Source organism: Meles meles, chromosome 11 (assembly GCF_922984935.1).
Source record: "Meles meles chromosome 11, mMelMel3.1 paternal haplotype, whole genome shotgun sequence".
Lineage (NCBI taxonomy): Eukaryota > Metazoa > Chordata > Mammalia > Carnivora > Mustelidae > Meles > Meles meles.
The window spans coordinates 25768075-25794965 of NC_060076.1; positions in this window are offsets into that span (position 1 = coordinate 25768075).

The window sequence follows — 26891 nt, forward strand, 5'->3', positions numbered from 1 at the left end:
TCTGAATTGAAGTGTTAGTTTAGCATTTTTTTTTTTTGACATTTTCAATCACGCCTGCCTCAGTTTTATATTTTGGTACTCCTGTGAGAAGAACATGAATTATATGAGAATCTTGATTATAACAACATAATTAGTGATTTTGTTGAAATGAAGAAAATAAATTTCATGGGATAAATTTATAATAACTCACCAAATGTGTATGACTTTTTTAATCCCTCATTTGCACATTGCAGGCCCACCAGCAGAACATGAACACATATTAAAGTAATAATTGAATTCACTCATCTTATTTTTTTGCCAAATTTCAGTCATTTAAAACTATTATTTTACATATTTAAAACTGCATTGTTATGAAGATATAACATTAAAAGTAGGAGGATTAAAGATTTTAATAGGCTGTCAGTTTGATGTTTCCCTTTCAAATACTTAAGCATATGCATGGTCACTTCCACTGCTACACTTGCCTAAGGCCCCACAAATATAGACCACCCTCAGGGATCTCTACTAGAACTTCTCTCTGTTCACTTTATATCCTTTCTTTGGGTGCTACCCATTCTGTGTCTTCATGCTGCCTATTTGCTATGGAACCCAAATTAGTTTTTCCCACCCAGATTTTTCTCTTGAGTCAGATTGATATATCTTCATGTCTAATTTGGATACTCCATCCTGGACACACTAGGTCCTGCTAACTAAATGCAGTCTAATTCTGCTCCTACTTAAAGTGATGTCACCTGATGCCTGGAAATCATCTCTACCTTCTGGTCCTTCTTCCTCGGTTCCTCATCTAATATCATGTTGGCCATTATCTTCTGCTGATCTGCCCACTTGACGTCTGTCATCCATCTTCTCCTCTCCATTCTTGTGTTTATTTTTTTACTCATCTTTCTGACTCCAAGCTTGGCTCTTCCAGCAAAAGTCTGGTTGGTTTACTATCCTGCTTAATATTTTCCAATGTTACATCAGGACCCTTACAAAAAGGTCCAAACTCTTTAATATGGTACAAAGGGCATTTGATGACCCAGCCCTTGCCTCCTGTCTCTCCAGCCTCATCTTTTTTTGTTTGTTTGTTTTAGATTTTTATTTATTTATTTGACACAGAGAGAGAGATCACAAGTAGGCAGAGAGGCAGGCAGAGAGAGAGGGGGAAGCACGTTCCCCACCAAGCAGAGAGCCCAATGTGGGGCTCGATCCCAGGACCCTGAGATCATGACCTAAGCCAAAGGCAGAGGCTTAACCCACTGAGCCACCTGGGGGGCCCCACCAGCCTCATCTTAAAACAGTTTCTCCTTGCTCATTATGCTCCAGTCACACTGGCCTTTGATTTTCTGAATTCTACCACGTTCTCTGATGCCCAAGTGCCTTTGTATTTGCAGTTCCCTTTGTCTAGAATGTTCTGTCTTGCCCTGTTCTTCCTCTTCACATAGTGCTTGTGTGAATATATAATAAATGATTGTCTCTACCATAGACTGCCCTTGTGGGCAAGTTTCAGGACTTTTTCCATCATAATTTTTTCCCTAATGCTTCGCTGCACAAAGTAGATGTTAAGTTTGCTTGTTGAATGAATAAAGGCTCATTTGTGTTTCTGTTCCCAGTGCTTAGCAGAATGAGTGAAACAGAGATACTCCTGGCTGGCTTAGTCCGGTGAGCATGTGACTCTCTTGGGGTCATGAATTTGAGCCCCACATGGGGTGTAGAGAGTCCTTAGTAATAAATAAATAAACTGTAAAAAAAGAATGAATGGAATAGATTAACTGCTCACTAAATGCTGAGAAAATAAATAAATAAATTGATGCAGTCTATAGGAAGGCCTAGGTGGTTGTTTGAAGGATGGCTTTCAGAGCTTGACATCACTTGGAGGTAAGTACCTTATCCCTTTAGCCCATGAAGAGCCTAACCAAGTGCTGGCTGTGTTTAGGACCCTAATAAATGGAATAGATGGACATGGAAAAAGTCACATTGTTTGCCTCTGCCCGCACATCGTCTAGATTCCCTTTCTTGAAAATGATGTCAGGGGGCTGGCTTAGCAAGTGGGTGTTCTGTAGAAGCCTAAAGGAGGCAGGAAGACGTGGTTTATGATTTGGGTGTGAAATTAAGAACCTGTATAGAGTCAGTAGCTCACTGTAGACCTAACCCATTAAATCGATGGGTCACCGAGCTGAAGATGAAGGCCAGCAACACTGTCCTCAGCAGGGATATAAGACTGGAAATATGAGGGAGAAGTGGCCAGAAACAGGGGTCAGGTCTCACTTTGCTGTGATGTAGCATGTGCAAGACCAATACTTAAAAAAAAAATCTTCAAAGGTTTTAGCCAACTCAATAAAACAAATGTATTAAGATTCTTTGGGCCTCAAGTAACAGAAGAAGAAGAATTTTAAGTGGCTTGTGCAATAAAGAAATGTATTACTTTACATTACAAGCAATCTGGAGCTAAGGGGGGTTCCAGTGTTGGTTATCCAGCAGCACAATGCCAGTATCAAGAATTCAGGGTCTTTTTTTTTTTTTAAATTTTTATTTATTTATTTTTCCAACGTAACAGTATTTATTGTTTTTGCACAACACCCAGTGCTCTATGCAATACATGCCCTCCCTATTACCCACCACCTGGTTCCCCCAACCTCCCACCCCCCACCCCTTCAAAACCCTCAGGTTGTTTTTCAGAGTCCATAGTCTCTCATGGATCACCTCCCCTTCCAATTTCCCTCAACTTCCTTCTCCTCTCCACCTCTCCATGTCCTCCATGTCATTTGTTATGCTCCACAAATAAGTGAAACTATACGATACTTGACTCTCTCTGCTTGACTTATTTCGCTCAGCATTATCTCTTCCAGTCCCGTCCATGTTGCTACAAAAGTTGGGTATTCATCCTTTCTGATGGAGGCATAATACTCCATAGTGTATATGGACCACATCTTCCTTATCCATTCATCTGTTGAAGGGCATCTTGGTTCTTTCCACAGTTTGGTGACCGTGGCCATTGCTGCTATAAACATTGGGGTACAAATGGCCCATCTTTCACTATATCTTTGGGGTAAATACCCAGTACTGCAATTGCAGGGTCATAGGGAAGCTCTATTTTTAATTTCTTGAGGAATCTCCACACTGTTTTCCAAAGTGGCTACACCAACTTGCATTACCACCAACAGTGAAAGAGGGTTACCCTTTCCCCACATCTTCTCCAACACATGTTGTTTCCTGTGTTGCTAATTTTGGCCATTCTAACTGGTGTAAGGTGGTATCTCAATGTGGTTTTAATTTGAATCTCTCTGATGGCTAGTGATGATGAGCATTTTTTCATGTGTCTGATAGCCATTTGTATGTCTTCATTGGAGAAATAAATGTCTGTTCATATCTTCTGCCCATTTTTTGATATGATTATCTGTTTTGTGTGTGTTGAGTTTGAGGAGTTCTTTATAGATCCTGGATATCAACCTTTTGTCTGGACTGTCATTTGCAAATATCTTCTCCCATTCCGTTGGTTGCCTTTTTGTTTTGTTGACTGTTTCCTTTGCTGTGCAGAAGCTTTTGATCTTGATGAAGTCCCAAAAGTTCATTTTCGCTTTTGTTTCCTTGGCCTTTGGAGACATATCTTGAAAGAAGTTGCTGTGGCTGATATTGAAGAGGTTACTGCCTATGTTCTCCTCTAGGATTCTGATGGATTCCTGTCTCACATTGAGGTTTTTTATCCATTTCGAGTTTATCTTTGTGTATGGTGTAAGAGAATGGTCGAGTTTCATTCTTCTACATATAGCTGTCCTGTTTTCCCAGCACCATTTATTGAAGAGACTGTCTTTTTTCCACTGTATATTTTTTCCTGTTTTGTCGAAGGTTATTTGACCATAGAGTTGAGGGTCCATATCTGGGCTCTCTACTCTGTTCCACTGGTTTATGTGTCTGTTTTTATGCCAGTACCATGCTGTCTTGGTGATCACAGCTTTGTAGTAAATCTTGAAATCAGGTAATATGATGCCACCAGTTTTGTTTTTGTTTTTCAACATTTCCTTAGCAATTCGGGGTCTCTTCTGATTCCATACAAATTTTAGGATTATTTGCTCCAGGTCTTTGAAAAATACCAGTAGTCAGAGATACAGAAGGACACTACATAATTCTTTTTTTTTTTTTAGTATATGTGCTGCCGAAGCGAGCACCATAATTCTTTTTTTTTTAAAGATTTTATTTATTTATTTGACAGACAGATCAGAAGTAGGCAGAGGCAGGCAGAGAGGGGAGGGGGAGAAGCAGGTTCCCTGCTGAGCAGAGAGCCCGATGCGGGACTCGATCCCAGGACCCTGGGATCATGACCTGAGCCGAAGGCAGTGGCTTAACCAACTGAGCCACCCAGGCACCCGACACTACATAATTCTTAAAGGGACTATCCACCAAGAGGATCTAACAATTGTAAATATCTACACCCCCAATATGGGAGCAGCCAATTACGTAAGAAAACTATTAATCAAGATAAAGAGTTATATTGACATGAATACACTAATAGTAGGAGATCTTAACATGCCTCTCTCAGTAATAGACAGATCATCCAAGCAGAAAATCAATAAAGAAACAAGAGCATTGAATGACACTTTGGACCAGATGGACCTCATAGATATATACAGAACATTCCTCCCTAAAACAACAGAATATTCATTCTTCTCAAGTGCACATGGAACCTTCTCCAGAATAGACCACATACTGGGTCACAAAGCAGGACTCAACCGATACCAAAAGACTGACATTATTCCCTGCATATTCTCAGATCATAATGCTTTGAAACTGGAGCTCAATCACAAGGAAATGTTTGGAAGGAACTCAAACACCTGGAAGCTAAAGACCACCTTGCTTAAGAATGCTTGGATCAACCAGGAGATCAAAGAAGAACTTAAACAATTCATGGAAACCAATGAGAATGAAGACACTTTGGTCCAAAATCTATGGGATACAGCAAAGGTGGTACTAAGGGGGAAATACATAGCCATCCAAGCCTCCCTCAAAAAAATTGAAAAATCCAGAATACACCAGCTCTCTCTACACCTTAAAGAACTGGAGAATCAACAACAAATCAAACCAACTCCACACATAAGAAGGGAAATAATCAAGATTAGAGCAGAGATCAATGAGGTAGAAACCAGAGATACAGTAGAACATATCAATGAAACTCGAAGCTGGTTTTTTGAAAGAATCAATAAGATCGATAAACCATTGGCCACACTAATCCAAAGAAAAGGGAGAAAGCCCAAATTAATAAAATTATGAATGAAAAGGGAGAGATCACAACTAACATCAAGGAAATAGAAACAATCATCAGAAATTATTACCAACAGTTATATGCCAATAAACTAAGCAACCTAGATGAAATGGATGCATTCCTGGAAAACTATAAACTCCCAAAACTGAACCAGGAAGAAATTGACAACCTGAATAGACAGATATCCAGCAACGAGATTGAAGCAGTGATCAAAAACCTCCCCAAAAACAAGAGCCCAGGACCTGACCGATTCCCTGGGGGAATTCTACCAAACTTTCAAAGAAGAAATAACACCTATTCTCCTGAAGCTGTTTCAAAAAATTGAAGCAGAAGGAAAACTTCCAGACTCTTTTTATGAAGTCAGCATTACCCTGATCCCAAACCAGGCAAAGACCTACCAAAAAGGAGAATTTCAGACCAATATCACTGATGAATATGGATGCTAAGATTCTCAACAAGATCCTAGCAAACAGGATCCAACAGCACATTAAAAAGATTATCCACCATGACCAGGTGGGATTTATCCCTGGGTTATAAGGATGGTTCAACATTCACAAATCAATCAATGTGATAGAACAAATCAATAAGAGAAGAGAGAAGAACCTTATGGTCCTCTCAATTGATGCAGAAAAAGCATTTGACAACGTCCAGCATCCGTTCCTGATTAAAATGCTTCAAAGTGTAGGGATAGAGGGAACATTCCTGAACTTCATAAAATCTATCTATGAAAGACCCACAGCAAATATCATTCTCAATGGGAAAAAGCTCATAGCCTTCCCGTTGAGATCAGGAACACGACAAGGATGCCCACTCTCACCACTCTTGTTCAACATAGTATTAGAAGTCCTGGCAACAGCAATCAGACAACAAAGAGAAATAAAAGGTAACCAAATTGGCAGTGAAGAAGTCAAACTCTCTCTCTTCGCAGATGACATGATTCTTTATATGGAAAACCCAAAGGACTCCACCCCCAATAGAACTCATACAGCAATTCAGTAACGTGGCAGGATATAAAGTCAATGTACAGAAATCAGTGGCTTTCTTATACACTAACAATGAAAATACAGAAAGGGAAATTAGAGAATCGATTCCATTTACTATAGCACCAAGAACCATAAGATACCTGGGAATAAACCTAACCAAAGAGGTTAAGGATCTGTACTTGAGCAACTACAGAACACTCATGAAAGAAACTGAAGAAGACACGAAAAGATGGAAGATCGTTCCATGCTCTTGGATCGGAAGAATAAACATTGTTAAAATGTCTATACTGCCTAGAGCAATATATACTTTTAATGCCATTCCGATCAGAATTCATAGTCTTTTTATCTTTCACCTCTGCCATACTTGTCCTCATCCTCAGGCTGAATTCTCTCTTGGTTGCAAGATGGCTGTGTGGTTGTAGCTATCACATGACAATGGCCAGAGGAAAAAAGGAAAAAAAGAGACCAGCTTTTCCTCTGTGCCCTTTTTTTTTTTTTTAAAGAAAAATTTTCCTAAAATCCTCCCGCAGATTTTCTCTCACACCTCATTGGCTTGAATTAGATCCATGCCACCATCTAAACCAATTACTGTCAGGGGGAATGGGTTCATGACCCATCCCTGGGGCTGGAGTTAAGGGCACGCATAGGCAACCAACAGTATCTGCTTTCCCCAGGCTGCCTCTACCTTGAACTTCTGACTCAAAAGCTTTGCCAAAGAAAATACATCCTCGTTCCTCTAAGCCCCCACTCCACAGGAGGAGAAGGATTGAATTTTGAAAGAATGAATGAATTTTTGTGTGCAGACTCTATTGTACATTAGAAGCATAGTCAATGGGCCCATCTCTGCGGGTTGGGTCTAGGTTATGGAGCCTGGAGAGCAGTCCAGGGATGCTGGAGATTAATTGCACAATGCCCGAGAGTGGTTAAGTTTAATCACTGCATTTTCTCCCCCTCTTACAAAGAGCAGCCTGGGTGGGGTTTGCCAATCGTATCAATCTGTTCCAGCCCCTAGGCCAGTAGTACTCTCAGTTATGTGGCCCTAGAGTCACATTTTCTGTCACCATTAACCAAAGGAGCCACATGAGCCTAGTATAACAGAATATTGTAATACAGAAATGAAAGGTCTTGCAGCCTTGCGGGTTTCGGAAGAAGGACCAACCCTCAGTCTGTTAGCTTTTGCATGAGAGTGTGATTTTCTCAGACAAAGCTTCAAGCTGGCTTTGTATCCAGAGGGAAAGAAACTGGTTGAACCAGTTTATGTTTAATCCTTTGTTTTTCCTCCACCATTTTTTAACTTTCAAAACATTTTTGGACCACCATGCAAAGTTATGTCAAAAAAAAAAAAAAAAAGAAAAAAGAAAAGAAATCCAATCAAAGTGAATGTTTCAGAGACACTTAATTCAATTCCAAATATATTTCTTGAGCACCTACAGTGAGTAAAGCACAGCCCTGGGTACCTTGGGGAGTGTGCAAAATAGCAAACAAGTCACTGCATGGTCAGGTGTTCACTGAGAACACGCGTCCGGTCAAGGACTTGGGTATGTTTGGAGATGTACGATAAATAAGAGATTTCTTTGTTTTCACATCGTGCATGTGTTTGGAGTGTGAGCAGACAGCAATAGATAATTAAAAGAATCCACTGCTAGAGACTGAATATCTGTGTGCCTTTTCAAATTCCTACATTCAAACCTAATCCCCATCATGCTGCTATTCGGAGGTGGGACCTTTCAGGGTGATTAGGTCATGAGGGTGGAGCCTTCACCAATGGAATTAGTGCCCTTATGAGAGACCCTAAGAGAGTTTGCCTGCCCCTTCTGCCACCATGTGAGGGCACAAGGAGCAGACAGCTGTCTACGAATGAGGAAGAGAGCTCCCACTAGACATGGAAGCTGCCAGAATCTTGACCTTGGAATTCCCAGGCTCCAGAAGAGTAAACAACAATTCTGTTGTTTCTGAGCTGCTTAGTTCATGGTCTTTTGTTATAGCAGCCCAAACGGACACAGATATCCATTGAATTTCATTGTGATATATCAAGTTCGTACTGGTTGCTGTAGCCTCAAAGAGATGGCCAAACCAAGGAGGAAAAGAAAGTGAGGATAAAGGTCATTTCCCAGAAAGTGAGGACAAAAGTCATTAGGAGAGTATCAAAGGGTAAATGCCAGATGATCCTGGAGTTCCAATTTTGAAAAGCGGACATATGTGTTTACACCAAAAGCCAAAGATCAAGACAAAATGCCCAAAGTTCTCTAAGGGAGCATCATGGAATGCTTCAAAAAGAAAGGACCTTTTGTTCTGGGCTTTGGCAATTGAGTAGGTATTAAATAGAAACAGGCAGAGGGCGTTCTGTGCAGAGTGTACACTGCTGATGTGATAAGAATAAGACAAACTATATTAAAAACCTCCTTCCATGCCAGTGTTTCCCCTTACCTTGTCTTCTTTTTTTTTTTTTAAGATTTTATTTATTTGACAGAGAGAGATCACAAGTAGACAGAGAGGCAGGCAGAGAGAGAGAGAGAGAGGGAAGCAGGCTCGCTGCTGAGCAGAGAGCCCGATGCGGGACTCGATCCCACGACCCTGAAATCATGACCTGAGCCAAAGGCAGCGGCTTAACCCACTGAGCCACCCAGGCGCCCCCTTACCTTGTCTTCTAATGAGGAAGAGCTTTTTGCTTGTTGGGTCAGCTCAGGGGTTCTTATAGGAAAATCCAGAGAAGCTTGGGAGGCTGAAATGACACAGATACAATAAGAACTTAGAGGGCACCTGGGTGGCTCAGTTGTTATGCATCTGCCTTTGGCTCAGGTCATGATCCCAGGGTCCTAGGATCGAGCCCCACATCAGGCTCCTTGCTCAGCTGGAACCTGCTTCTCTCTCTCCTGCTGCTTGTGTTCCCCTCTTACTGTCTCTCTCTGTCAAATAAATAAACTCTTAAAAAAAAAAAAAAAAAAAAAGGAACTTAAGATAGGAGGACGAAAGAACCCGAATGTGGGCGTGAAGGAAACTTTGGAGTAGGAGTTCAGAGCTGGGAGGAGAGAGACTCCAGGTCAGCCTTGACACTTGGGGAAAAAATGAGTGAAAGGAATGGGAAAAGATAGGTTTTAGAGCATTTTTCTACGTTATGATATGTTCTCCCTTTTGGTATTTTCATGAAAGACTGTGGCAAAGATTTAATTAACTTTACATTAATTTTGGGTCTGGGTTGGCATTCAAGACGGCGCTCTTAACGGCGCGCGAGTGAGCCAAGCGCATGCGTGAAGGTGGAAGCACACAAGAACCGGGAGAGCAAGTCAGACGGGCTGATGAGAGACTGGTTGTTGGAGGACAGTGGCGGGACAGAGGTTAGGCCCGCGGCAGGTGGTGGAGGGCTCAGAAGTCAAGGTCAGGTAGGTGGTATGTACTCATGGGCAAGGCAGAGCTCCTGAGGCTCCAGAATCCAGTGGCTCGGTACCTGATTGAGGACAATTACACTGATAGTAGTATCAGTGGAAAAAAGGAAAGCGGAGGAAGAGATAATCAGTTAAAGACCTATCACAAATCTGGTGCCAAAATAATAGATTTGGTAGATTTTCTGTTATGGAACGGATGAGTTTATTTGAATCGACCAAGGGTTTCAGTGTATCTAGATGCGGCCTTAACCAGGGCTACACGATGAAAATGCACTCGCTAACCTCATTACTATTTTTTATTTCTATTATTGAGGAGTGACAGAGGACTTACAAAGTGCTCAGGGTGGATCTGGAGTGCAATGCAATAGAGCAAGTTTTTACTGAGCCCTCACCAGGTGGCTGGCACAAGGGCCTTCAGCACCAGGCTTACCATATAATTAGAGTTACCAGATCAACACGCAAGCCTGCCCCCCAATGCAGAGGGAGACGGAGGGCTGTAACTTAATGAGAGGCAGATGTCAACGGGGAGCAGATGTTTGCAGCTCTTCAGTTATATCAGATTAATCATCTCCTGACTTCAAGGTGCTTCTTGGAGTCCAGGAAATTTCCCTGTAATAAATTGCTCCTGGGATTGATTTTTAAAGCGAGAATGTATATGCCACTGTCTTGAACGCTTTAGAACAGTTCTATCTAGAAGCAGAAGAAGTTTTTTTTTTTTAACATAGGTGGAGGGGAAAAAAAAAGGAAACTCTCAGACCTATTTCTAAAAATCAGAGAGGCTGATTTCTAATTAATTAAACTAGCTGCTAGCAAGGCTCCACCTATCTGCCCACCTTTTCATTTATTTAGCAAATGATTTGTATAGACACACTGTATGGAAGCTACAATCGTGTGTGAGAACACAGATGCTGACTTCATGGAACCTTCAACATTGTTGTAAATAATGATGCAAATACATCTAAAATCACCAAAATGGTAAGCACTCTGAAAGGGAGTGACGTGGCTCTTGAAAAGGGTTCATACAGGGATTTAGCTTAGATCTGAGAGATCAGAGAAGTCATTCCTGAGCAAGGAACAAGGCCAGAGCTCTTCCTTCTCTCCTTTCCTTCCACTTCCCTTGTCCTCCTTATGCTCTGTCCCCTCTGCCACCCCCTTCTTGCTTCTTCTCCTTCCCTTCTGTTGGTCTTCTTTCTTCCCTCTATACTTCTCTTTCTTTTCCTCCTCCCATCCCTCATTCCCTGCCCCATCCCTCCATCCTCCTCTTTTCTTTTCCTTCCCTCCCCGTTCCACTTCCTTCCTTCCCTGTCACCTTTCTTCCAGCCTTCTCTTTTCTCCTCTCTCTCTCTCTCTCACCTTCCTATCTCTTTCGTTTTCTTCTATTCCTTTCCCAAATAATTGTGGCAAGCTTGCTGGGGACCCAAGCCCTGCATGGGGTCTGGGGGGCGTCCGAGGGGTTGGTGTACACACAGAGATGAGCAGGACACTGTCTCTGCTCAAAGCACCCAGAGACAATGCACAATTTGTTGAAATGCAGAATGATGGGTGTTGTACGGGACATAGGGACAGGTGCTTCTGGGTGTCCACAGGAGGGGCATCAGACTCAGGCTGGAGTGTTGGGCTGGGGCAGGTGTCAGGTGAGAACAATGGTTTTTAAGTGGCTGATGTTTGAGATAAGTCTCAGAGAATGCTAGGACGCAGAGTCAAGGGTCTGGCCAGCAGAAGAAAACTCCCGCATGGAAAAACAAGAAGCAGGATAGGACTGTTACATCCTGGGGAAGACAAGAAATTCAATATGACTGGGATGAGAGACGTGAGTTGGGAAGATCCAGGAGATGATACAGTTGGAGAGGAGGGTGGGAGCCAGATTGTGGAGAACCACACAGTATTTTGTCCTGCATACGATGAGGCGCTGTTGAAGGCGCCAAGAGGACAATCACACAATCCAGCCTACTGCTTAGGAAGGTCTTTTCAGGCAGCAGTGTGGTCCTGCCCACTGCTGTCAGATAGGAAGCCAGGCATCCTCACATCTGGCTTTCCGAAAACATCGTTTCAGGCTGTGCGGTCTGCTGAGTTCTTTGGTGGCCTCAACTGCAGGAACAAAATAAAAATCTCAAACTCTTTGACTCTGACAGTGTGGTAGCATCCTTTCCTCCTCCCTAGGCTCTCTGTTCTGTACGACTCCCTAATGGAAATGAATAAACACCTTTGGAATCTCTTCTTAACTGCTGGGATTTTTTCATTAGTGTAATTATGATAAAATAAGCCATTTCTTTTTGTTTCAGATGGGTTTTGCTTTGGAACCCTGTTAAGCATGAAAGGTTAGAAAACATCCGTCATTCTAAACCAGGGTTGCTCACTCTCAGTACTACTGACACTCGGGCTGACTAATTCTTCTTTGTGTCTTGCGTTAGAGGATGTTGAGCAGCATTGCTGGCTTCTGCCCATTAGATGCCAGAGAAAAAACCCTCCTCCGTTATGACAATCAAAAATGTCTCCAGACATTGCCAGATGTCCCCTGGAGGGCAAAAGGGCCCCTGTTGGGAATCATTTTTCTAAATTGTATGGACGGAAGGGTTGCAGATAAGAAGAAAGTCAGAGATTCAGCCGATGCTCGGCAAGTCCTCCCTGTGTTTAGAGTCCCATCAGGAGGGACCGGCGGCATCTGATGTTAAATGAATTCCGGCATTGCCTCCAGAAGCACCATCTCCCCACTCTCAGGCCTCTGCTAATTATTAGACCACCTCTTACTTTCTTTCATCTCCAAATGCCTCTAATGTGTTATCATGGCACGGATCCTACTTTCTCTCCAATTACATGATCAGATGGACCTTTTTCAATTTGGCTTTCGAAGCTGGTTACTCCTAGGAGACAGCTTTGCTAAAAGCATTTAATGGTCCTCGAGGTAGCCAAGGCTTCGAGGTGCCTATCTGCGGGGTGGAGCGGGATGGGGACACTGTCTGGGGCTCTGTCAACCTTCCAGCTCTGCCACATCTTCCACTCCCATCCTCCAGAGTGGGCTGGCTGGCTTTATTTAGGTCTTGCTTTTCAGATTGTTGTTTGATATGATGCCAGCGGCGACACTGCAGACGTTCCCAGGCAATACACGGGGCTGCATTTCCCTGACTGGGTCTTGTGTGCTGCGGTCTAGCTTCACGCAGTACAATTAGGAAGCTCTGGAGTTGCCACGAGGCCGATGACTAGACTTGAAGGACAAGGACTCTGTCCTTCCCTCTGTTTTCCCAGCGCTTGTATCTTCTCTCACACCTTAAGGATGCTAAGAGGCGCCCTGCTGCGTGTTTAAAGTGGATGTCTTCCAGAACACACATAAGCCTTGGACTTGACACATTTGGCAGCAACGTGGGGTGCTCGGCATTTGGAGTCTACAGTATGGACGTGAACCCATATTTTGCCTGGAACCTTCAGCTGGGAGATTGCATGCTATTTTTAACAGTGTCCTTTTTTTCCCCCCCAACGTGGTTCTTTAACAAGGTCGTGTCATTATCAGTTATTTAATATTTCTAAAATTAGAAACAGTTTCACTGCTGTGGCAGCTTGAGCTTCAGGCCAGACACTGGGAGCCTTCTCACACTGGGGCTATTGATATAGTCTTGTGGTGAGTCTTCTTGTTCCTTCTTTTTCTAGCTTACAGTTGGCTCAAAATTCAGCCAGGCTAAACGTTTTGCTCTCTTTTGGTCAGGATTTTTCAGGATTTTATTTAAGGAATCGCACTAGCCACCGTTAAGCCAAAAGACTGAGATGTAGCTGTCTGGTTGGTAGTCAACATTCAGCACTCCGTGGTCTTAGCCAACTAGCTCCAGATTGCACTCTGGCCAGCCCAGAGAAAACGCAAAGCAGAGAAAGGGGTAGAATAAAGATTCCTTCCTAAGCAGCCCTCCCTGCTGCTTCCTAATAGAGCAACTGTGAGTGCTGAGGATAATTAAGGGGAGGTGAAGTGGCAAGCAAGTAGCAGAAAGAGAAGGAAAGACCCGGATTGTTGTTGGGCAGAAGCCCACTCCACACCTGCAGTGTACCAATCCCTGTCCTGTGGGATAGAGGAAGCATTACCTATGACATGGCCTTGACCTTACCCAACTCCTAGTTCACAGGCAAGGTGGTGGTGGGCGCGGGACTGGGAGTGAAAACCAGGGACTGATTTCAGCCTGTCTGAAACGGTTCTCCTTAGCTCTCCTAGAATATAACGGATTTTGACTCTCTCATGCAATCTCTACCTAACATGGGTTCTACAAGTATCCCCATTTTATATAGGAGAAAACAGACTCAAGAGAGGTTACTGTCCCTTACTTCACCAGTAAGGGACAGAGCCAGGGCTGGAATCCAGATCTTCTGACTCTGAGTCCAGGGAAAGTTCCACATTCCCACCTATGTCGCTCCTCTGTCCTCAGTCCTTTCTCATTATTGATCTCGTGGCAGGGTCTTTTGGTCCTTTTGGTTCTAAAGACAATATTTATTCCTCTTTCCACAAGGCTCCATGCTGGCAGAAACACTGCTCATTAGGTGTTCAAGAAATCCATAGCCTACCCTCAAGGGCAGCCTTAAAGCAGGGGCCCATGATGGTTATTGATCAGTCTGTTTCCATGTCCCACTGTGGAGCACCATTCCTAAACACCAACAAAGGGCTTTGAGCCTATAAATCAGCTCCTTGTAAGACTCATTAATAGGGCAATCTGCAGAGGGTGAATTCTATTTTTTTTCCCCAGAGAATCTGAATAAATGGGTCATGGAGATGAACATATCTGAAAAATAAGGGGGTTGGTGCTCAGACAGAAATATGTTGCCAATTTTTTCCTTCTGAGGAGAAACGAGGAGAATTTCATGAGTCAAAAATGGATTTAGCATGGTAGAAAATAAATCCAAAAAGAAGAGTATGACACCTATGACTTGGATTATTTACCCGAAGTTACAGAGAGGAAAACAATATGTGAAAGTTTCAGCATTCTGTCTAGAACGTAGTATATGCTCAGTAAATATTGGTTTTATATGGAATGAATAAATCAAGGACTGCCAAGGAATCCACTCAAGATGGAAAACCTTAGTGTGTCAACTGGGCATTTTGACTATATCCTGCCCCCCCCCCAAAAAAAAGCCTCACTGATTTTTTTTTTCCCCCCGTGGAACTGGCCCAGTGCTGAGTACATATTTGGGACAATTAGAGATTACGTGGGATTTTAGATTGGGTGCACATACTAATTTACGCACATGACCTCTAATTACTGTGTGGGACAGTGAGAAAAATCCAAGGGATTCAGACTCAGAAGATTCAAGTTAAAGTCCTAGTTCTGCCCCTTCTGAGCTTTGAGACCTTGAGCCAATCGTTTAACCTCTCTGAGCCTCAGTTTCTTCCTCCGTAGATGGAGATGACATCAACAGAGATCTTGGGTCTTGGCTGGTCAGTATGTGCTGGCGATGCCTGTGGAAGTGCACTGTCTACCATCCAGTGGGATGCAAGTGTGACTTGTGATTCAGAGAATTAGTTGCCAGGGTTCTTGTCAGCACTGAATGAGTGGAATGAGTGGCCAGTTTCTGAGTATGTTAATCATCATCATCATGAATGCCAATCCACTTGAAGTGGCTCAAGTCTTTGCTCAGATGTGTCACCCATTGAAGCTGCAAGAACACCTCCCTGAACGTTGTTAGAAAGCCATGAAAAGTGTGGGTTCTACGTGTCCTCTTGGTCCCTCCTGGTTATTTTGGAATCATCCCTAGCTGACAGCATTTGAGTGAAGAGCTATGTTTTCCCCTCAATGTGTTGTGATCAGAGGAAGTGGGACAAATGATTTGAGTGAAGCCAAATAAGGGCTAACACAGTTTGCCAGTGTGACAATTCTTTTCTAGAGTTAGCTCCAAAGAGGAGAGGAAATGGATGCTCCTGACCCTAACAGAACCCTATCTGCCAAAGGGTAGTCAGAAAGTAAAGAGGAGCTCTCATCTGCCCTGGGTTTGTTCTAATCCCTCTCTCTCATAACCCAGCAGACATTTGGGTCACGAACTCTGCCCTGAAGACTACCACAGGGCAAGGGGAGAGAGTGGAGACAGGGTTTTACCCTCCTCCTCCATCCATGTGTCATCTTTAGGAAACTGGACATTGGAATGGTATAAGAACATAAGCAAACATATCTCAAGAGGCAAGCCTCCCTCCGTATTTCTGCTCAAAAAGTTAACCTTTAATCTCCTTTGCTCCTCGAATTTTCTTTACCCAAGAAGCTTTGTTTTGCCACCATCTCAGTAATTTGTAGCTCTCCTCTACTTGATCAAGCCAACCTGGATAACTTGTGAGCTATTAAGAGAACATACTGTTTCCTTAAGGAGTCATTCATTTCCATGATCATTGATAATAGAAAGTCCTTTTTCTGAGCTTGATGCTAATGACTTCTCAATCCAGACTGGATGCATTTTCTCCAATTATTGGTTATTCTTGAGCTATTACTTGCAGTCTTGAGGAAGCAAAGATGGAATATGCTTCATTGACCTATTCTGGGCTCTGTTTTGATTATTGCCGGCAATGTGGATAAGGCAACAGAAGTAAATGGATGTTGGATAATCAGTTTTATTGGAGATTAGACAAAGAAAACATGACGTGCTCTTATTTTCCTTCTTGTTTGGAATTTAAAATGAATTTTATAAACAATGAGAAGATATCACCAGACTTTACTACTTTATAGTTCAAGTCTAACTTTGAAAAGGGAGATTTCTCATAGGCAGAGTGTGAAATGCTTTCTTAGTCTTTAAATGTTTAGAATTGAGTTGATATCATTCCTCATGTGCTGGTTATCTCTTAGTGGAGCCACTGTCATTCTCTTTTAAAATTCCAGAGTCTTCTCTAACTCCTTTCTTATTCCATATATATGGACTCTGGTTCTTCCATATTTGTTCTTGTAGTTATTAATTTTCTTGTCTTCTAAATCTCTACCTACCTAGGTGAGGTCATTATTATCTTGCACTGAGTTGGCTGAAAAAGCCTTGTAACTGAGCATCATAGCCCAAGCTCTCTTGACTCCAGTTAGTTGTGCACCCAACTTTGAGAACAGAGTTCTGAAAGCCTCACTCTGCTCGTATTCTCTGCTCCAAATCATCACTGGCTTCCCATTTCAAGTAAATGAAAGCCAGACTTGTCAGTGTGACATTTAAAGTCATTCATAACCTGCCCCAACCTCCTCATATCTTTCCAAGACTCTCCCCCTCCCTTTCTCTAACGACCAACCACACTGAGTCAGTCATGCTTTAAAATAGTTTTGTACTTTTTGCCTCCATGTCTATGCTTACATGGCTCTCTCTTCCTGGGATTCCGTTTCTTTACATTCTAATGCATACTTTTAAATACTTCAATTCTTTAGTAATCAAAGCAGAGTGATAAATTACAGTCATATGCATATCCATTTTGTCTCTTCATAAGACAATTAGGTCATAAAGGACAGAGCTGTGCTTCCTATATCCTTTCTATGGTGCTTTCATCCAATGCCTTATACAGAATTCACTGTCCATAAGCATATTTACTGAATGAATGAATGTGTAAATAGAGATACAATCAACATATTATTTAGACTTTGGGTGACATCATATCCTGAAATACACTAATTGGAAACTATTGGAACATGAACTGGTAGTTTCAGAGCACAACAGAATTGAGGATTTGAAATATTTTTAGTCTTATCAAGGCCAGAGATACCTACTATTCTCTTGTTTGATCCTCTTCATTTTCATTTCATTGGACCCCTAGCCCTTTATTATCTCATAAATACAGCATGATATACAGGAAAAAAATGTTTAAAGCGGCTAGCATTTAAAGCTATGTGGCAATCAAAGTCCTTCTCCAAAACTCTGCCAAACTGTCTCCACCATTCAGACACAGCATGTAAATAAAGACAACTCTTTGTGATCAGAACATGGGCAAAACCATGCAGTGGGTCCCTCTAGCCATGGCCATCACTGGAAATGGCAGCCTCCTGGAGACTCATCCTTTTTGCTGCTTTTAAATTGACAGTCTCATATTCTAGAAAAATGGCCTCCTTCTGATGTTTTAGAGGAATTCAGGATCCCATGATGCAGTACCTATAGTCCCTGGGACACATGGACATCTGTACATATGTGTATTGTGCGTGAGAGCATGTCTACTTGCATTTATGGGTTAACTTTACCCAAAAGTTTCAGAGATCTTTTGAGACAGAAATGAAGTGTGAGTCTCAATGTAATCCTGCTTAAAAGAAGGGCTTGAGTCCAAGGCTCAGAGGTTTGGTTTGGACAAGCACCCAGAAGTTGGGATGACTATCTGAAGCTCTTGCATCTGCAAATTTGGGCTGGATCAATTGAGGACAGGCATTGTCATGACATTTTCAGTACTCCTCACTACCATTCAGTCTGGAAAGGAGCACCTCCTTCACCAAATACACAAAGATTTGGGAAACTGGAATAACAAACAGGAAAAGTAGAGAGAAGGAAAAAGGAAAGTTGGTTTGATTTCTTTAAGAACTGTCATTCTTTCATTGCCTCCAAAGTTGTGATTATACCGCTAATAGCTGGGTCAGGCTATGACACACAAATGTTATGAGTTAATAATGGGCAACTTTACAATAGATCCATAGATCCACAGAACTTGAGAGCTAAAGAGGACCTTGGGGACCTTCTGCTCAAACCATCTTTTTATACAGATTATAAAACTGAGGCTTGGAGAGGAGAAATGGCTTGCCAAGGACTTGGAGAGCAGGACTGGGATTCATTCCAGAGTCCTGACATTTAGTCAACATAGTTATTCTAAATCATCACCCAGTCAGTTCTGCTGTAGCATATCCTGATAGATTCAATAGGCTGGGATCAGACTGAGGCTGAGTTTTACTGTAATTCTCATTTTTATTCAAACTGACTTGACTTTTATCCACTTGTTTCTAGAATGAGAGCTTAAAAGGTGGGATGGATGAATCAATGTGGGAGCTATCAGCAGGGGGCAGTAGGACAGTCATTGCTGACATCCATTTGCTGGGAGGGAGCATTATTGAGAGTTCTGAACCATGAGTGAAAATGCTTTCCCTCAAGGTAGAAGATGGCTACCAAAGATTGGATGAGAAAAGTCAGTTTGAGGAAGCATATGTCACTGGCTTGAGAATCAACTGGCCAGGAAATGAAGGAAATATGCCAGTGTGCCAAGAACCTTTAACCAAGCAAATACAGGAAAGTTAGGGAGTTTTGGGATCAGTCCCAAAATAAGAAGAGAATTACGGGCAAGTGAGCTGGCCAGAGGGTCCCAAAAGGCAAGTTGCTTCGCATAAATCTGTGGTTACAGCCATATTTCGGAGCTCCTTCTTGCTCTGCATTTTTTATTTGTAACAGTTTCAGAAGCCTCCTGATGGAAGAAATTTTATGTGTTTGTGAAACTCGGTTTCCTAATTTATTGATGTAGTATATCTTTCAAATTTTACTATCTTGAAAAATCAGAATAAAACATAGGAATATTGGTGAGGCTCAGGTCTATCATGATGGGATCAGAGGGCAGGAGGAACAACCTTAAAAACCACCAGACAAGTGTTTGGAACTCCATCTTAGCTGAAGCCTCCTGAACTATAGACCTTGTCCACAACAAAAACCAAGCTTCTTTAATTAATGTCTTTGCCTTCAGGCATGTGAAACATCCCCGCCCCCCCAACACCTTTTCTTTTCTTCCCAATTTGGGAGTGATATCAACTATATTAGATGATTGATTCTGTACCCAGGGAGTTTCAAGTCTGAAATTGTGGATGGAAGAGTCTAAAGACATGAAACAAAAAATAAAAAAATAAAGACATGAAGCAGTGCTATCCTTTGACCAGTGATCAAGTTTCTACCATACTGCATGATTTAGCTGCGGGGAGTGGGGGGTGAGGACAAACAATGAATTAGTTAATCCACATACAACTGATTAGGAAGTGGGTAAATATTTATGGAAAAGGGGGCAAATGCTATTAATTATAGTCTTAAAAGTTTGTTCCCAGGGACAAGTGTCATAAAGTTCACAATAGAGATAGATTATGAACCTTGTGGCCCAGAAGGGGTCCATTGAGACCTAGACATGCTGGACTTTTTTTTTTTTTTTTTTCCAAAACTAGTTAACAAGGGAGGTGTCTGTACTTCCCTGAAGACTGCAGAGTCCTACAGGTGGAAGGACGGGTAGGCGTAATTTCATCTTCAACTTCATAATTTTTGAAGATGAGAACAGACACTATAATTAAAGTAGACAGTAACTAATCAATGAGCACACTCAGGAAGTGTGATTACTGGTTGGATGGAAACCCGGGACTTATATGATGCTCTTCTTGGTAGGTTCCAGTTTAGTATTTTATATTAAAAGACGACTTGCTGAGTGATATTTTACATGGCAGTTGGAAAGCGGGATCCAATATAATGACAAGGGAATCAGTATCTGAGAGTTCCTCAAAACTGAAATTATGGGGAAAATATTGGAAGAAATCTGATAAGGATACATGTAAAGTGCTGGGGAAAATACTGAGGGTAGAAGGTGGGAAAGAGACGGCTGACATAGCACCTAGCACTCTGTGATGGCAAATTTCATGTGTCAGTTTGACTGGGCTACAGGACAGTCAGATATTTGGTTAAACGTCATTTCCAGGTGCGTCTGTGAGGCTGTTTCTGGTTGAGATTAACATTTGAATCAGATAATAGGTATAGCAGTTTGGGGCCTCAAAGTGGGTGGGCCTAGGCTTGAAGAGAATAAAAGCAGAGTAAAAAAGAATTTTCTCTCTCCACTTGACTATCTTTGTGCTGGGGTATCAGTCTTTGGACTTCAGACTCAGACTGGAATTTACATCAATGCCTCTCTTGGTTCTTAAGCCTTTGGACTTGCATTGGAATTTACCATTAGCTCCCTTGAATCTGATTCTGTCAGCTTCTATAATAGCATGAGCTAATTCCTTATAATAAATCAAACCTCTCTCTCTTCCTCCTATATATATATTTTTTTTTCCTTTTTTTTTTCTCCTGGAGAACTCTGACTAATGCAGTCCTCTCCCCAACTACCTCCCCCACGCCTCCAAAAGAGGGGGAGCAAATGCTAACCTTGGTATAAGTCAGGAGAGTCAGTGTCTAGAAAAACATCAAGATTAATGTTGGGTCCAAAACAAGCAAGGCAATATCTTACTCATTACTCTGCTCTGACCAGATTATACCTAGAGTATCATGCTCAGTTCTGGTAATCCCAGCGTAGGAGGGAAAAGGTCAAACAAGAGGAAGTCCGGAAGAAATCAATAAAGGTAGAAAATGCATCTAACGTCATGTCAATGAAAAATTGTCAAAGAACTTAGGATATTCTTTTGGGGAGAAGATTTCAGAGAAAGATACAGCAGCTGTCTTCTAATTCTCAAATTGCTATCCGCAAGAAGAGGAATGATATTTGCTCAGTGTAACTCCAAGGAGCAGTGACATAGAGTGAACGTTCTAGGGAGAAAGAGTTGAGCCCAATTTAAGAAAGCACTTTCCAAAGAGGGACTGGACTGAAATGAGAGTGTAAGTTTCCTCATGGAATCCATGTGACATGAGTGCTGGGTGCTTTGAGTTTCCTGGTAAGAGTAAGATTGGCGTCAATTACCTTAAAGATGCTTTTCGATGCTTTTTTTACATCTATAAAATTGCTGTTCATAGGGAAAGTGATTGTTAGCCAAGCAAATGCTGTAATGTAATGGAATACTTATACTATTTAATAGAAGACACTTTTCAAAGGACATATGTATAAGCAAACTGTTATCTATTTTTTGAAGTAGGTCCCTATGAATCTTTCCACATTAATTCATTTTAGTTTCTTTGGCTGACCTTTGTTCCTTTAAATTAAATACCTGTATCTTTTTGAAAGTAACATAAAGGATTATTATAAGTATTTTTAGTCTACATTTTCACCAATTCAAGCAGATTTTTCCTTAATTATCCTGAATGAATCTCTCTGTTCTGAACACGTGAATGGCACATACTACAAAAACACCGTAATAACAACAGTGGCAGCTTACTTTGGTTGACAGTGCTTATTATGTGTTAGGCATGTTTTAAGCATGGATTCACTCATTTACATGGATTTACTCCCTTAATCTTCACCAGGCAACTATATGAAGTAGCTGCAATTATCATTCCCATTTTTATTAACGAAGAAACTAAGCCCCAGGGAGGTTACACAATGTGTCCTGGGACACGTTGTTAGTAAGAAGCAAAGCTAGGATTCTGGTTCCAGAGTCAGGCTCTTTTCTTTTTTTTTCTTTAGAGTCAGCATTCTTATTACCACGTTATTTCTGTTTCACAACTTTCTGATTTTACAGCATTCCACTTAGAAGTAGAAGTAAACCTTGGGACCCCTGCATGAACATTCCACCCTAGGGGCACCTCAGAAAAGGAATGTACCCTGCTCTGGGAGATACACGGCTTCTTTGCCTCAGCTCACACTTCCACTGAGACAGATTGGCCGGTTGAACATCTTTGTGATCTCGTAATCAGTTGATGTTTCATTCCAGATCATCTCCAAAGGATGTTGCTTCTGCAGTCTGCCAACCTAAGCTTTTTAGGTGCTCAGTTCTAATATCGCACAGATTGGAGCTCAACTTAGCTGCATCTGTCTTGTGACATTTGACTCCATTTGACCTGAACTTAGATCCTAACTCTGCCTCTTACCGGGTCTATGGACTGGGGCAAATGACTCTACTGTATGATGTCTTCGTCCTCTACTTTGCAGAGTTTTTGTTAAGAATAAATGGATATGAGGTGAAGGGGATTAAGAGTATACTCATTGGGGTGAGTGAGCACTGAATACAGTATAGAATTGTTGAATCACCATATTGTACACCGGAAACTAGTACAACGCTGCATGTTAACTGTATGGAAACTAAGAAAAAGAATAAATGAGGTATTATGCATAAACTCCCCTCTAAAGACCTAAGGCATAAAACAAGTATTCTAGAAGGGGGAGTTCTTTTATTTGATTGATGTTATGTAGTCTACTTTAAGTTTTTTGATTCTGCTGGTTGAGTGAAAAGTTACTCCTTGTAATCTGACTTTCTGTTGGGAAATAAATAAGAATCACATTGAAAATGGCTTTTAAGCAGTTGCTTAAGTTTAAGTAGCTCCTGTGTGCCTTTGGTGGGAGTGGTGTTCCAGTGCAATGTATAACGGGGGATTTTTTTTCACGCTTTGCAAAACATCCTGTGTATCTTAAATTTCCCCCTTCTCGGTATTAATGACACAATTGTGTTTTAGACATGGCCACCATGTCAAGCGCACTTTCCATGTGGTGCCAGTCTTTCCACAAACACACTGAACACCTATTATATTCTTGCCTCAGAGTAATAAGACACAGTGCCTAGTGCTTCTGGTCTAGGCAAAAAGCTCTGGAACACAATGTCAACCTAACAAGGTTATGTGACACAGTGCTCTGCAAACATGGAAAATAAATAAGGGCGGGACAAGGGAAGTCCTTCTCCCTAACCACAGACTCAAGAATTCAAGAAAAGACCTGCACAGATGAATGGTTTTGTGAGTTGTGAATCGACCTGACTGTATAACTTCTTGCTTTTTCAGACTGCCACAAATAGATTATTTTCTCCTCTGGACAACTGGGTTCATGATTAACTCTCTGTCTCTCTTGACCTTTATAAATAGAGGAGAGTATTTTGATTAGATGGTTTATGGATATTTTTTTCCTTTCTTTTTAAAAAGCGAAGTGATACTGTCTTCTTATATGTGCTGCTGAAGCGAGCATAGTGATATTGTCTTAAAGTAATACGTATATCATGTGGCAAATGAGAAAAAAGCAGAAAAATATGAAGAAAAAAGTGAAAATCATTTGCAAACCATCATGTACATGCTACCTCTATTAACATTTGAAAAATTGGTCTCCATTTTTTCCCTATAAACATATGTCATAGATGACAGAGTTATATTGCTATTTTTATATAACATCATATGTTGTCAACATTTTCCTGTGTTGTTAAGAAAGGGAGTGTGGGTATACCCATTATGGAAGAAGATCTGGAAGTTACTTATTAAAACACATATACACCCAACACATATACACCCAACTCTGTGACTCAGCAGTTCAGTCCTAGGTATGGTACCCAGGAGGAAATAAATAAAGTATTTGGTTATAAAATTACTGGTACAAGAATATGCATCTTCATTCATAATATAAAAATCTTCATCCATAATATAAAACATAACATAATTATGTTATGTTCATAACATAAAACATCTTCATTCATGTTATGTTCATAACATAAAACATTTTCATTCATAATATAAAAAACCAGAAACAGCTCAAATATCCATCAATGGATGAATGGATAAACTAGTCAGCAATAAAAAGGAACAAACTTCTTCTTAAATTAAATTAAAAAAATTTTAATTTCAGGGGCGCCTGGGTGGCTCAGTGGGTTAAAGCCTCTGCCTTCGGCTCAGGTCATGATCCCAGGGTTCTGGGATCGAGCCCCGCATCGGGCTCTCTGCTCTGAGGACAGCCTGCTTCCTCCTCTCTCTCTCTGCCTGCTTCTCTGCCTGCTTGTGATCTCTGTCTGTCAACTAAATAAATAAAATCTTAAAAAAAAAAAAAGTGGTTCCCCCTGCTATCCTCTCTCAGAGCAACTTACACTTAAAAAAAAATTTTTTTTTAATTCAGTATAATTAACAGTTTATTAGTTTCAGGTGTACAATATAGTGATTCAACAATTTGGTACATCACTCAGTGCTCATCATGGTAAGTGTCCTCTTAGTCCCCATTATCTGTTTCACCCATCCACCCACCCACCCGTCTGGTAGCCATCAGTTTGTTCTCTATAGTTAAGAGTCTGTTTTTTGGTTTGTCTCTCTCTTTTTTTTTTCGTTGTTTTGCTTCTTAAATTCCACATATGAGTAAAAGCATATGATATTTGTCTTTCTCTGACTGACTTACTTCACTTAGCATAACACAGTCTAGATCCATTCACGTTGTTGCAAATGGCAAGATTTCATTTTTTAATGGCTAATATTCCATAATATTTATATGTATATATTGTATCTTTAGCCATTCATATGCCATGGTATGTAATATTCTATGAAAATCCTCCAACACACATATAAATATAAAGTTTATATATATATATATATATATATGTTTATTAATGGACATTTGGGTTGCTGCCATAGTTTGGCTATGTGAATAGTGCTGCAATAAACATAGGGTGCATATATCTTTTTGAATTACTGTCTTCATATTCTTTGGATAAATAACCAGTAGCAGAATTACCGGAATTACTGGCTCATTTGGTAATTCTATTTTTAATTCTTTGATGAACCTCCATTACTGCTTCTACATTGGCTGTACCAGTTTGTATTTCCATGAACAAAGGATTCCTTTTTCTCCACATCCTCACCAACACTTGTTTCTTGTGGTTTTGATTTTAGCTATTCTGACAGGTGTGAGGTGATACCTCACTGTGGTTGTGATTTGCATTTCCCTGATACTGAGTGATACTGAGCACCTTTCTGTGTGTCTGTTGGCCATCTGTATGTTTTCTTTGAAGAAATATCTCTTTGTGTCTTTTGCCCATTTTTAATTGGATTATTAGTTTTTTGGTGTTGAGTTGTATAAGTTCTTTATGTATTTCAGATATTAGCCATTTATCAGCTATGTCATTTGCAAATATTTTCTCACACTCAGTAGGTTTTCTTTTAGTTTTGTTGAGTATTTCATTTGCTGTGTAATAGATTTTTATTTTGATGTGGTCCCAATAGTTTATTTTTGGTTTTGTTTCCCTGCTTCCCTTGCCTCAGGAGACATATGTAGAAAAAGTTATTGCCTCAGCCCTCTCCTAGGATTTTTATGGTTTCAGGTCTCACATTTAGGTCCTTAATGTACTTTGAGTATATTTTTGTGTATAGCATAAGAAAGTGGTTCAGTTTCATTCTTTTTCATGTATCTGTCCAGTTTTCCCAACACCATATGGTGAAGAGGAACAAACTATTGATACATGTAACAACATGGGTGAATCTCAAAAGCATTATACTAAGTGAAAGAAACCAGACTTTCAAAAAGCATATATTGTATGATTCCATTTATATAAAGCTCTGGAACCAACAAAATTAATCTAGGATAGAAAAAACCAGAATGGAGGTTTCCTTTGGAGGGTAAATTAGAATAATGGCAGAATTGATTAGGAAAAGGCATAAGAGAACTTTCTAGAGTGATGACAATATTTTATATCTTAATAAGGGTTTATGTTACATAGATACATGCATTAGCCAAAATTCATCAAATGAGGGTTGCATGGGTGGCTCAATTGGTTAAGCCTCCAACTCCTGATTTTGGCTCAGGTCATGATCTCTGGGTTGGGATTGTAAGATCAAATCCTGCATCAGTCCCTGCACTGAGCATAGAGCCTGCTTGAGATTCTCTTTCTCCCTCTGCCCCTCCCTGCTCTTGCTCTCTCTGTCTCAAAAAATAAAAGTAAATTAATCAAATGATGCAGTTAAGATTTGTGCATTACTGTATAAAATTTTACCTAAAAAAAAAGAACATATTGAATTTTAAGTTTCTATTTCCTCATCAGTGAAACTAAAACATGGAGTTATATTTGTAAAGCAAACACCTTTATGTAGCATTACTTCATAGGTTACAATAATCCTTTAAAGCAAAAATATTTCTTTAAAACAAAGTCTTGATATACTTAATATATAAGGGGGGTAGGGCAAGATGGTGGAGAAGTAGCAGGTTGAAATGACATCAGGTCCCAGAAGTTCAACTAGATAGTTATCAAACCATTCCAAACACCTACAAACTCAACAGGAGATAGAAGAGAAGAAGAGCAGCAATTCTAGGAACAGAAAATTGACTACTTTCTGAAAGGTAGGATGTATGGAGAAGTGAATCCGAAGTGCCGGGAAGATAGACCGCAGGGGGAGGTGCTGGCTCCCAGCAAGCAATAGAGAAACAGAGCACAAAATCTGAACTTTTAGAAGCCTTCTCCATTGAGGGACATTACTCCAGAGGCTAAGCAGGGGTTGAGTCCTCGTAGGGACAGTGTGGTCTCAGGTCCTGTGGGGTCACAGAAAGATTAGGGGTGTCTGGTGTGGCAGAGCTCCCAGGTATTGGAGCAGGGAAGTCAACTACAGAGACAGAGCTTTGAGATCAGGGTTACCTTAAACTGTGATCCAAGGCACAGCCGGGTCACAGCTCTTTGAGCAGGGACCCGACAAGTGGCAGATACAGGGAGAGTCACCTTCATCCTCTGGAGTCAGGAATCTACTGGGTTTGGAGACTCTAAACTGGGCTGTGCATTAGAG